Raw genomic sequence first — 15,036 nt, 5'->3', positions numbered from 1 at the left:
GAGGAGAGGAACAAGGGAGGAGCAACTATGAGCATCTTGATTAGCTATTTTATTCTATGTTTATATGCTTTCTATTTCATGCTTAATATCTCTCTTGATATGTCTGTTTAGGATAATCTTTTGTTGCTAACACTAACGTTTGTTTCTTGCGCTCTTGTGTGTCTTGCCATCAAACAGATTTTCTAATCCTTTTTGCAGAGCATCATTTGGTGAACTCAACGTGAATCCAAACACCAAAAAGATCAACTCTTTTTTTAACCAATAACATGTTTGAATGTTGAAAATGTCACACACGTTGCGCTTTTGACACTGTTTTGGCACGTTTGACATTCTTTTGGCGCTATTCACCCTGTTTCAGCGCTTTTCCCTTCTCTATCTTTCCCTTTCTTTTAGTGCGTTTGTGTTAAATAGCGCCTCTGTTCAAATTCAGACTAGCGCTATTGTAACAGAACGTTGTACAAATCACTTTGTAACCAAAAAAAAAAAAAAACCAAAAAAAAAATTAGGCTTGTAGAAGCCCACCAAATAGGTGGATTTTACTAACTATTTTTCTCTTTTGTGCAAATTTAAATTAGATTAAAAAGTAGATTTATATTTTTCACTAACTTTTTTTTAAAGTTGGTTTTAAAAATGAATTCACTTTTTATTTTGGTTTAAAATTAACTTCACATTTCAAATTTGGGCTTTAAAAAAAGAATCACACATTTGTTTGGGGCTCTTAAAAAGAATTTCATTGTTCCAAGGTAAAAAGAACCACAAACTTATACAAAACAACTTTATTTCTTGCAAGTTAGGAAACAAACTTCGTTTTGGTACTTAAAATCAACAAAACAAAATTTATTTTCTTGCATCAACTTAAAAGAAATTTACAATCAACACTTTGTTTTGGGCAATCTAAAAAGAACAAGCCATTTTTTTCTTCAAGCTCAAAAACAATTTTACTTCAAGCAAGACATGTTTTCAATTCAGTTGACTAGGATTTCAAAGTTCCTAGTTTACAAACTATTTTGCCTTTGAAGTTAAAAAGAACACCATGACTATTGGAGCAACATCTCCAAATAGTTAGATCACATTGCAATGACAGATTAAAAAGAACAAGTGTTTTTCGTGCTTGACACACTTGTGCAAAGAGTTAGTTGAGTGGTCCTACTTCTAACACACACTATCCTCTCCCTTGGCTTTCGTGGTCCTAGGTTCAAGAGAAAAGTGTTAGTAACACTCAAAATTTTATCTTTTTAAGAGAGGCCTACCAAGAGACACATCACTCTTGGGAACGACCTCGCATGGTAAATCCTTCAAGCCACTATAGAAATCAGGTGAGAGCGAAAGCTGTAGCCTTGGGTATAGCTGTTCCTACAGTGTAACTGGCCAAAAGGACAAATGGGCCCCACCACCAGTTACAAGGCTCTTAAGTGAGTCACTGCAGAATGAACTTATGTCCAAAAACATCGAACATGACTAAACACCTTTAAATAGTAGCCCACCCGTTCTATTGATTGAGGATATTTGCGATATAATTTAGTGCAAGAGCATAGATGGTTTTGCTCCCAATATACTCACAATACTTATTTCCTTGAGTAGAAACATATCTTTTTGAAAAGTCACTTGTGGCTTGATAAAAGTGGTGACTCCCCCATCATAGGGATCATCTATTTGTTATGCTCGTGCAAGACTTAGTATATCACATCCTTACCTGCCAAGGCGGGATTCATAAGATATGTAGTACCAAAGTCGAAGAAATATCAAGATGTGGGCTAAATTTATCACAACTGGTCATTTGACCTTAGGGATAAAAAGTGTTTGAAGTGTGTTCGTTTTAAAGACCAAGTGCAAATTGAGCCAACTTCAAGCTTTGGAAATACACCTTAAAATACATCTAAAGGAAGGGTTATATAAAAGTCCAAGGATTGGGTTGATCTAGACCCATACTCATTTGTGCCTTTGGGGCAACATTCTTGTGTTTGTGTGCTTGCTTTGTTTTCTTGTCAAAGAAAAATCAGAAAATCACTTCCCAAAAGCAAAGCATTCATCCAACCAAACATCTGTCATAACAACCAAAAACATCAAAAACAAGGTACAAACAACAAAGAGTCAAATTTTATGACCATTCTTCACATCTTGCGAAAGAAGAAGCATCATCAGAATATCAACTTGAAAAGAAGACCATTGAGCTCAAAGGCTTTGATCAAAAGGAGGAAATTCTTCTATATAAACAGACAAATCTTTGTCTCACATATAGTCTTTCTGCATCACATATGTCTCTACCTTCAAGGAAAAACAAACGAATTTGATTCCGAATCATTGAACCGCAGAGCTTTTATGCAATATAGAGCTCTGAGTTATCACAAAAACCAAGGAGGTAAGATTAATCCCAACTTTTTCCCAAACGTCTGTATCACCTACAACGTAGCTCGAGAAATACCACCGACACCCGAAAGGGAAGAGATAGAGTTTGTCCCATTTGTAACACAAAGTTTTTATTGAAGTTGAAAACATTTTCATCCATCATCTCACTCATACATCATCACTTCATCATCAATCCGTCCCAACTCTCAAAACATTAAGAGGTTCTTGTCCCAAGTTCTCTTTTAGATATTGCTTGAAATCAAACACATCACATCACTTTTTAGATTGTTTCTACATCTAGGATAAGCTCATCCTAAGAGACACATCTACACAGGTTAAAACTAGTTCATGAGTGAATCCTCTCATTACTAGGTAGTTAAATCTGTAACACATCTCAGATTTCTCTACACCTTATCACATCAAAACTTATCAAACAAACAAGCAATTCAAAGAAGGAATTTTGGTTACATCCACCTTAAAGGTGCTAGATATCCACGTGCAACACAATTCACCAACCATCAATCTCTCATTTCAACAAAAACTCATCATCATTTTCACACAACTTCAACAAAAAGCTTATAAACAAAATGGCCCAAACCTGATCACAGTCCAGGCAACGAGAAATAGAAAGGGAAGAAGAAGAAGAGGAAAATCTCAATTAATTTCGAGAAGCACTTGGAGGAAATGAAGATGATGAAAACCCAAGTACTCCCACTCCTGCAACAATAGAAAGGGCTCAGCATAACCCTCTCTTTAACAGACTTTTTGATGAAATACTCAGGAGCAATGCAGATGCTCACTTCTTAAGACTCGCTCAAGAAGGAGCAAAACTCCCCTCTGACTTTGATCTTGCCCAATTAAGACAAGCATCAGAAAGACAAAGTCACCATGAAGAGGAAAGAGGTAGAGATCCCATCAAATATAACATTCCTCAAGGTAACCTACCATCTCCTCCTCCAAATGAAATGGAGATGTTGCGGCAACAAGTCGAGAATCTCGCCCAACAGCTTCATAGTGGTGTCAAGACTAACCAATTCTCACTCAATGACATCTGTCCCTATCCTTTTGATAGGAATCTTTACATGCCACCATTTCCACGAGGATTCGAAACACCCAAATTTGAAAAATATAGAGGAAAGGGGGATCCCCACGATCATGTCCGAGAATTTCATTCCGCTTGTCTCGAAGTAGCATATGAAGACACATACCTAATGCACCTTTTTCCCCAAAGCTTGGGAGGAACAACCACATCATGGTTTTCCCGACTACCAGGTGGCATTAGAACATTTGAGGAACTTATCCAAAAATTCCTCGCTCATTACTCTCATAACATTGAACGCGACATCACCATGGCTGATCTGTGCAACACCAAACAAAAACCAGGTGAACTATTCTCAGTATTCCTGCAACGATGACACCAAATGTCTAGTAGACGTTCTCTTTAGTTACCTGAACGAGAACTAGTGGAAATATTCATTTCTAACTTAAACGAAGAAATGGAATTTCACTTGGATGTCAAGGACACTGACTCTTTTAATGATATGATCACCAAGGGTTTAAAATGTGAACGAGCACTCATCAAGAAAGGACTCATCAAAATATTTAATGAACCAAAAGATGGTCCTCGCCCGCGCTTCAATAGTGATAAACCAAGCTTCTGGAATAAAAACAAGAATATCATCAATGATGGGGTTGTGGATGCCCGGACTATCCAAAATGCACAACCTGTGGTTCGATTTGCAGGACAAAATCCTCCACCTCAAAACAACACAAATGTTCCTTCTAATCAAGGTCGCATCACATCTCACGATGAACCTAGACCTCGTCAACAAAAATAGAAACGCACATACACTCCCTTAGGGGAACCCATTGAAACAGTATTGCGACAACTCATTTCTCAAAATTTGGTCACTCTCCCTAAAACATCAAACTATGAACCTTAGGTCAAACCGGCATGGTGGAGAGATACTGAACACTGTGAATTCCTTCAAGGAAGAGGGCACAAGACAAGTAATTGTCACCGATTGAAAGATCTCATTCAGGATCTTATTGATCGAGGAGAAATTGAAATTGAAGGACATGACCCAAAAACAACAAATAATAATCATCTGGTGTTCAAAAATCCACTTCCATCACAAGATCAAAGGGGTCCTTCCACTTCTAGGCGAGGCACTGATACCACTGATTATACACAGGCTGCGTATAATTACACTGTAAATCATCTGTATGATGCCAATGAACAAGTTGCAACTATAACCTTCAAAAATCCCAACTCAAATTGCAATGTTGTTACGCATCACAGAAAAGTTACCATAAAGGTAGCTCCACAAGGCACCACCTCCATCCCAAAGCAGTACAATCTTGTGGAACAATCAGACAAAACCCTTGCGCTTATATCCATTTTAGAGCTTTTGCGTCTATCACCATCTCATAAAACTATCTTGGATCAAGCACTCCAAGAGGCGTCAGTCCCTGCAAACCTGAATATAGACCAATTTCAAGCAATGGTTGGAAGTCTAAAATCATCACCTTGTCTCACTTTTTCTGAAAGTGACAACTCTTCCTTCTAGCAACCTCATAACACTTCCCTACACATTGAAGGCTTTATCAACCAACACAGGATCAAGCGAGTCTTGATCGATAATGGAGCAAGCCTGAACATTTGTACACTATAGTTGGTCACAACATTGGGCTATGCAGTAGAATCAGTGGATCCTCGTAAGAAGATCACAATCAAAGCCTATGATGATGCAGAGCGTTCATCCAAAGGAGCTATGGTACTACCAATCTGCATGGGCCCTGTGGTAAAGCACATCATCTATCAGGTTCTGGACGTTCTTCTGCCATACAATCTATTATTAGGAAGACCTTGGATACATGCCATGTAAGCCATTCCATCTACCTACCATCAATGTATCAAGTTCCCACATAATGGTGTAGAGATCACAATTCTGGGTGATGCAAACCCCTTTGCATTTTGCCATAATATCAGCCATCAACCAGAGATTACTGTTCCTAATAATAGAGAAGCCATTTCCTCCACATCATATATAAGTCCAACCTCTCTTGCCAGTTCGAACACCACTATACCAAAGCAAGAAAAGCTTAAGATGAAAATAGCAGAGGAAGGTCCCGGGGAATACAACTTGAGTCAACTCTTTTGTGTGGGACAAATGCCCACTTCTCTTAGAACACATGGTAAACCACAGCAGTTACTCCAACAACCACTAATCACGCGCGCATGTGCTTTGATGCATTTCATCCTTGGAAAGAGTCAAGAAGAAGAAACCCAAGATGAGGACTTAGCAAAATGGATCTATAAAGATCCCATCACCACTGATCTACCACAAGTTAAACTTCCTACGGATCAGTATGGCAAAGGTCTCCTCATTATGAAAAGAATGGGATATGATGGTCAGAGTGCTTTAGGATATTGCAAACAAGGACGACATGAACCTCTATTGCCAGAATTAAAGCCCAAAGATAATACAAGCCTAGGCTTTGAAAAGGAGATATTTCCTAAGCTCAAATTCAAAGGAAAACCTAGCAAACCATTATGTCAGCCTACTGCAAAAAGGACACCTTTCATTATCAAAGCATCCTCAAGCACCATCCCGACTGCCCCATCAAAGCTCACAACCCCAACACAACCATCTACAATACCAATCATCCCACCAATCAAACCAGTAATCCCATTCGCAGTAGCCATTACATCCATAGTACCATTAGCAGCAGCAACTGTATCAGAACCCACAGCAGCATCTATGGTACCAGCAGTTCCCGCAGAAGCCACTGAGTCAACACTGTCGATACTTCTTGTGCCAGATTGTTTTATCCCCATCAAACTTCCTGTAGCACCAATCACTACAAAGGTACATCAACCAATCACACCTGCAGTGTTTAACTCAAAAGACATCCCAGTATGGTATAGCAATCGGATGTTGGAAAGTGATTCAGATACTGACTCACATGAATGGGAATTTGATTCGGTACAACTTAATACTTCAGATGAGGAAGACACATCACCACCTCCACCACGCAAAGACATCCCTATTTACAGAGAAGCCCAGATAAAGCCCACTTGGGTTCCTGAACTGGAAACATCTTCCACAAACCCTATGTCTCATCCTATGCCTAATTCTGACAGGGAGAGTACCATTAACGACCTTCACCATAATGTCTTGACCCTCACTGATACATCTAACACACTTAACCTAATTGATGAAGTAATGCCCATTATCCACCCTGAACTCATTGAATGGAACCAACCAAATCCTCCATGTCTTGACTTCTTCCAAAATGATGAGGCCATCATTGACTTTTTGGAATTAAGGGATAACCTACCAAGTGGGGATCACAAAGCTGGATTTGCCATTGAACTTAATAGCGTAGCATACTTAAGGGCGGATGCCAAACCTTTCAGCTGCAAAAATATAACAATAAAACATGGATCTTCCAGTGAAAACCACACTGTGGCACTGTTTGATCCGACAAAAGTTAAAAAAAAAGAGCGTATCCAATGGTGAAAACCTCTCTGAGGCACCTGAGGATGAAGGGTTTGACATTCTCCCTACTAATGTACAACAGGAACGATCAATGATTCTCATTGAGGAAACCAAAGAATACAATGTGGGGACTCCTGAAAATCCTCATCTCATACATCTGGCATCTCTTCTCACTCTAGAGGAACAACCTAAATTTAAAGAGTTCTTCTAGAAGTGTCAGATCAACTTTGCATGGTCATATGCAGACATGCCTTGGCTTGATCCTGATTTAGTCATGCATCACCTCACCATAGCAGAAGGAGCCAAACCTGTCAAGAAGAAGCTTCGTAAGATGCATCCCCAGATTGCAGTGCTAGTCAAAACAGAACTCAAGAAACTCCTAGATGTTGGTTTTATTAGACCGATTGATTATGCAGAATGGATCTCCAATATTGTGCCTGTCGGCAAACCAAAAGGGGGCATCCACATTTGTACTGACTTCAGAGATCTGAATAAGGCATGTCCTAAGGATGACTTCCCCCTACCAAATATCGACATCATAGTGGATCTAATAGCAGGACATGCCATGCTTTCACTCATGGATGGCTTTTCAAGATACAATCAAATAAAGATCGCACCAGAGGACCAACATAAGACAACCTTCACATGTCCATGGGGCACATATTGCTGGAATGTAATGCCCTTCGGTCTAAAGAATGCAGGAGCAACCTATCAAAGAGCAATGACCACCATCTTCCATAACATGATGCATACCATGATGGAAGATTATGTTGATGACTTACTAGCAAAATCACTCACCAGAGAAGGGCATCTCCACGTCTTAGATAAAATCTTTGATAGACTGGAACAATATCATGTTCGACTCAACCCAAAGAAATGTGTCTTTGGAGTAACCTCCGGGAAACTTCTAGGATACATTGTCTCAAGCAAAGGCATTGAGGTCGATCCAACAAAGGTTAAGGCAATCATGGACATGCCACCTCCAAAGAATATCAGTCAGCTAAGGACACTACAAGGACGGCTCCAATCTATCCGAAGATTCATTGCACAATTGGCTGATAAGTGTCACCCATTCACACACCTACTACACAAGAACATCCGCTTTCAGTGGGATGCTCGATGCCAGCAAGCATTTCAGACACTTAAAGACTATCTCATGAAACCACCATTGCTAATCCCACCAGATCCAAGTAGACCGTTGTTACTCTATATCTCAGTAACTAGTACAGCATTGGGTGTACTACTGGCACAACATAATGCAGAAGGAAAAGAGTGTGCTGTTTACTACATCTCTCGCACACTGGTGGGCTATGAACTCAATTACACACCTATATGAGCGAGCTTGCTTAGGAATAATCTTAGCAGCCACTAAACTGAGGCACTATCTATTAACACACAAAGTACAACTCATTGCAAAGATTGATCCACTCAAGTATTTACTCAGCAAAGCAGCATTGATAGGCTGCTTGGCCAAATGGGTAATGATTCTAAGTGAATTTGACATCAAGTACATGGACCATAAAGCTATCAAAGGTCAAGTTATTGCAGATTAGTTGGCCAATGCACCACTCATAGGTGATCATCCTCTCATTTCCAATTTTTCAGATGAAGAGATATTCATGATCACAACAACGCAACCATGGAAATTATACTTTGATGGTTCATACACTAGGCATGGCTCGGGGGCAGGTATTCTGTTTATCACACCTCAAGGTGACAGCATCCCGAAGTCTTATAGGCTCACATTTCCATGCACTAACAACATAGTAGAATATGAGGCCTTGATCATAGGACTCAGGTTAGTCGTACAATGGAAATTACAAAAACTACAAGTATATGGTGACTCACAACTGGTCATTTGACAAGCAACTGATGAATATCAGACAAAGGATGATAAACTCATGCCATATAAGCAAATGGTGGAAACTCTAAAGACATCGTTTACTACTATCACCTTTGAGTAGATACCAAGAGATCAAAATCGAGCTGCTGACGCTATGGCTACCATCGCATCTCTCCTAGATCTTCCACAGAATTCAACATGCTACGAGTTCTTGGTAGAACAGCTTTGGATTCCCGCTTATGATATCCCTGAATCTGAAATGATATGTCGCCTTGTCAGTTCTGAATCTCCATGGTATGGTGAATTCTACACCTATCTTTGCGATCACACCCTTCCTCCCAACCAATTGAATAACCAACGTAAAACCTTCATTCGCCGAACCACTTGATATACCATTATTGCTAAAACCCTATACCGACGCAGTCTTGATGGTACTCTCCTTCAATGTTTGGAACAAGGTGAGATAATAAAGGCTTTAGAAGAAGTCCATGAGGGAATTTGCGGGACTCACTCAAGTGGTCCATCACTAGCCAAGAAACTTCTGCGCAATGGATACTATTGGCCATCTATGGACAAGGATTCCTACTACTTTGTCAGAAAATGCAAGAAATGTCAAGTTCATGGTGACCTGATACATGCACCAGCACAGGAACTGCAACCAATCACGACACCATGGCCTTTCTATCAATGGGGCCTTGACCTTGTGGGTAAGATTCATCCATCTTCATCCAATGGCAATAAATTCGTTATTACCGCCACCAAATATTTCACAAAGTGGATCGAAGCTGTTCCACTTACCCAAGTCACCGACAAGTAGATCGCCTCATTCATCCTCAACTACATCATCTATCGGTATAGTGTACCCATGTCCATCATCACAGATAACGGTCTTCCTTTCAAAAATCAGGATGTCCGAACTTTGTGAGAAATTTCATATCCAACACCACTTTTCCACTCCCTATTACTCACAAGGCAATGGTCAGGCCGAAGCATCCAATAAAAACATATTGAGGATCCTAAAGAAGACAGTCAATGATGTCGGCCGTGACTGGCATGTTCAACTAAATCCGACACTATGGGCATATCGAACTAGCATTCGAACCCCTACAGGTGCAACTCCTTATTCATTGGTCTATGGTGTAGAAGCTATCTTTCCTATTGAGGTCAAGATACCATCATTACGGGTTTCCTTGGACAATCTCATCAATGACGAAGCCTACAGAGTATCCCATCTTCAGGACTTAGAGTTACTTGATGAGAAATGACAAGTTGCATACAATCACCTCAAAGCCTATCAGCAGCACATGAGTAGAAGCTACAATCACCGAGTTAGATCTCATACATTTGAGGTAGGTGATCTTGTTCTATGAGAGAATCCTTGCAACCAACCACACAAAGAACATCAAGGAAAGTTTGAATCAAACTGGCTAGGCCCATATGTTGTCACTATTGTGTTCAGGTTCGGGGCATATCAGTTGGCTACATCAGAAGGAGAACTGCTCCCAGATCCAATTAACAACATGCACCTCAAACGGTTTTATACCTAAGTTGTACAAAGCATCAGGCTCCCCTGCATATCAGAAAATACCAAAAAAATTTAGAAAAATGTCCTAAAGAAATATAAAAACATTCAAAAAGTAAAGAAAAATCATGCATCCAAATGGTGAACAACCACTCCGATGACACCTTGGGTAAGTGCGATGGTGAAAACCTAGCAAATAGGTGCCACTCGTAAAGACAATGGCTCCAGTATCTTTTAGGCTCGTTGCGATCACATTCATACATACACACATCCATCCATCCAAACCATGGCTTGTTATTTGATCTGTAATCAAAGATAGTACTTCATGCATCTTGCATCCCACTTTTTCATAGTCATGTCTACACTTGGGGGCAATACCCTTAAAAAATCTAGATGATGGAAGTGGATTCTACATTACTGGTGATTCATTGACAAAAACATTCAAAAAGGTCTCACAAAATCCAAAAATATTCAAAAAATGTCTCACAAAATCCAAAAGCATCAAAAAACATCAAAAATAAAACAAAAACATGGCAACACATTGTACATACTCATTCGCACAGATACCAAACAAACATTGTGATATACTCCACAAAATAACCACTTATCAATCAACCACACAATCAACATCAACACTCAAAACTGTCTTCAACAAGGATGCATCCTTCCTTACCAAAACAAAGACAAGATGACATTTTCTTTGACAAGAAAATTATGTTTACGCTATCAAATACTTGGTTGATTTATGGTCTAGTAATTTATATTAGGTTCCTACGACATTGTTTGTGTATCTTCGACACATTATTCTGATGAAGTTCTGGGGCATGTACTAATGGTGTCTACGTGGGAAGTTCACTAAGCTATGTGATCATAGGCAAAAATATAGTCATAGATCACTACGGCTTGCTGACTATAGCATATACCTCGACCATATGAGCATGAACCATTACCAAGGATCCATATTCTTTATTCTTTATGTATATATTGTTTGTTTGCAGGTACAATTCTCTTTCTTTGGTTCCTCCTACCTCATCCAAACTGGATAAAGGTTTTATCTCTTATTATGGTATGCACTTGTCTCAGGATATGATCAGCCTAAGATCAAGGAGGACGATCCAAATCATGCATGAAAGGAGATAATCCTTGTCTGTTCCGCAAGCAATACTCAGGTCAACTTGATCCATTATATCAGGTTGCTTGTATTAACTTGCTATATCAAATCCATGTAAGAAATACTCTAGTCATCTTGAATCTTTATGTCAAGTTGCTTGTATTTTCTTACAACATTTTAAAAGCTCAATGATGAAAATAGAGCACTATGGATCGTCATCTCATCTCATCTGTATATATTGCATTTCATTGCATTCCACCCATCCATACATTCATAATAGCTGCATATCATGCATACATAGTCATAATAATGCATACTCTATTTTCCTCTTCTTCCATAGGAATGAGTCATAGGTTCTCCATTTCTTCTATATAACATCGAACCCCCCCCCTCACCCTCCCCAGCTCGATAATCAGCATCACATACCCTACATCATTTCTCAATCAACCCAATCAAGCCACGTTCATCACCACCCATCTCTAAATAGGAGGGATTGTGTTTCCTATACTAAGTCATCCAATAAGCCAAGCAAGTTACTCTCTCTGCACAGATACATCGACTCCCACACACCTAGACTATCAACAGATACTCTGATCAAGTATCTTCGGGTCTCAATAGGTAATTGATTATGGTAATCCTAGACTACATCAGGCATTTATCACAATGACCTAGTCTCAACGGGGTTGCCATGATTCCCCACAATCATCCATCCCATGCACACACTATCAATTGATCAACCAATCAAACACAATCCAATGGACAATTACATCAATTGTCTAAGTCTCAACGAGTATTTTGCTTCATATACCTTGACTTCATCAGGTAATTATATCAACTGTCTAAGTCACATTAGGTCACTTTGATTCACTTACTTAGACTTTATCATGTCCAAGCGACCAACTGACATCAACTGTCACGCTTTGACTTGACCGGGGCAATTAAATCGATTGCACCAGATTGTCCAACCAATTTTGATCAATTGTATAGCATCAATCCAAACCTCACACTACATTTGCAATGTATCTCTTGCATGACCTCAGGGTACTCGCTGGCTTGTTGTTTCTTCATATTCTCTCCATTTTCTCCCATTCTTTCATCATTAGTTCTAATTTCTTCTATTCTACCTCCCCTCCACTTTTCATTCTTTTTCGAGAGATCGCCCGATTTTTCAAAAATATTCGGCCCATCTCTCGAGGGGGCATACCACCCATTAAATTTACATTTTATGGGGCATTTCTTCACACTTATTTTTCTTTCTTTGAAACGATGCGATAAACCACACCGTCTCAAAGAGGAGCAAATGTAGTCACATAAATCTGTCCACTTAATTAAATGAATACTTAGTATTTATTTGATTATTTAACCATCAATTAATAATTAATTAAATTAATATTTAATTAATTCATCTTAACCCCCTTCTCCTATTAATTAAATAAATTATTCAATTTATTTGATTTAATTCACTTAACCAAATTCAGACCATTAATTAAATAAATAAATCATATTTATTTAATTAAATCTTCTCACATTTAAATAAATTAATATTTATTTAAATTCCCCCAAAATCCCACCTCTCACATTTAAATAAATAAACATTTATTTAAATCACCTTTATCCTCTACCCACTTGCATTTTCCTACAAATGCAAGTTGCACAATTATTTTAAATAAATAATTTATTTAAATCACCTTTATCCTCCACCCACTTGTATTTTCCTACAAAAGCAAGTTGCACAACTATTTTAAATAAATTATTTATTTAAAATCCTATTTATCCTCACCCACTTGAAACCTTTAATGGTTTCCCTTAAAGTCTTTAAACTTGATGGCTTTAAAGTCTTCAAACTTGATGGCTTCCTTCTATAGTCTTCTTAAGCCTTTAATGGTTTCCCTTAAAGTCTTCAAACTTAATGGCTTCCCTTAAAGTCTTCTTAAGACTTTAATGGTTTTCCTTAAAGTCTTCAAGCCTTTAATGGTTTCCCTCAAAGTCTTCAAGCATTTTAATGCTTTATCTTCCTTTTTCTTATTTAAATAAATTAATATTTATTTGAATATTTATCCAAATGCAAATTACACCATTTAATTGAAATAAATGATTTTATTTTAATTGAAAATACCAAAATTTCTCCCACTTGCATTTTCCTACAAAATCCACTTGCATTCCTAAACCCCTTCTAGATTCTTCTAAACCCTTCCTAATTAACCTAGTCCATCCCCTAAATATTGTCACATTCCTAAGCAAATTGGAGTCACTTCTCAAAGACTCCAAAGTCTTTGAAAATTAATTAATGCTTTGTGTGTTCAACAAATTAACCTCTAAAGTCTTCCAAACCACTTATGGCTCTTACATGACCATTAATGGTTAATTCCACTTGCACCCATGGTTAAGGACTTTGACCCCTAACTTAACCCTCATGTAACCCATTGTCTCTTCAAAGCATTTATTTCTTTGACTAGGGTAACCATCATGTCCCCTCAAGCATTTAATGCTCCTTATCTCTCCTCTCAAGCCTCCTCATGTGACACTTGTCAACATGGGATTGGGTTGAAAGTCTCACATGGATTGAATATCTCTCAATCCTAACCCTTGTTAAGATTGCTCAATCTTAACCCTCCATTTCCCCATTTCTTCTATAAATAGAACCCTTCTCCTCAAAGCAAAAAAAGAAGCATTAGAGTATTGTTGTTATACTGGCATTAGCATAAAGCTTTCTCATAGCATCACTATCTACACTTGCATAGCATTTGCTTATCATATTCAACTATCTTGAATCTCCATATGGCATCCATGGCTAGTGCTAAAAGCTGAGAGCTACACTCATTTGGGACCTGGAGAGGAGAGGAACAAGGGAGGAGCAACTATGAGCATCTTGATTAGCTATTTTATTCTATGGTTATATGCTTTCTATTTCATGCTTAATATCTCTCTTGATATGCCTGTTTAGGTTAATTTTTTGTTGCTAACACTAACGTTTGTTTCTTGTGCTCTTGTGTGTGTTGCCATCAAACAGATTTTCTAATCCTTTTTGCAGAGCATCAGATACTATAGGTTCCCTCTTCATCAATTTCAATAGATTCATTTATATCTTGAAGTTGGCATAGTTTTGCACATGACATAGAGGATTCTCTTGCTATGTTTTGTCTTCTCTCTAACTCAGCTTCTTCTGGACTAATAGTCAATCCTGCTTGACTATCTATTAATTCTTCTATGGTTCTTCCATACTTTAATATTGTTGGCTTAACATTTGATGTGGGACTGATATTTTGTTGATCTTCTGATGATTGGTCAATAACTATTTGTGTTTCCTATGGTGTCATGTCTTGTTCTTTTTCATCCTCTTTCCTTTGTTGTTTTGCATATGCCTCTTTCCTCTAAATTCTAATATGTTCTTGTCTTCTTTCCAATTCTATTCTTTGTTTTGTGAAAGATGAGTCTTCATTTGTAATAGCTGCTTGTTCTTCATCCTTTTCTTCACTTGATACATCAAATGATAGATTTGGACCCCATTCATATTTGTTTGAATATATTTCTAAACCATTGTATAGAATCACACCACTATATCTAACAGGAATGTTATATGGTGAGAAGAGTTCTCTGATTTTGGCCATCTATTCTTTCACTATTTTTGGAATATCTTGATCAGGTTTCACACTTGTTTGTATTCCTTGAACTTGTTTGCAAGATTCTTCTTCTCTTTTGATTGCAAGTT

Source organism: Cryptomeria japonica, chromosome 6 (genome assembly GCF_030272615.1).
Source record: "Cryptomeria japonica chromosome 6, Sugi_1.0, whole genome shotgun sequence".
NCBI classification, from domain to species: domain Eukaryota; kingdom Viridiplantae; phylum Streptophyta; class Pinopsida; order Cupressales; family Cupressaceae; genus Cryptomeria; species Cryptomeria japonica.
Note: the sequence above shows the minus strand (reverse complement) of the source record.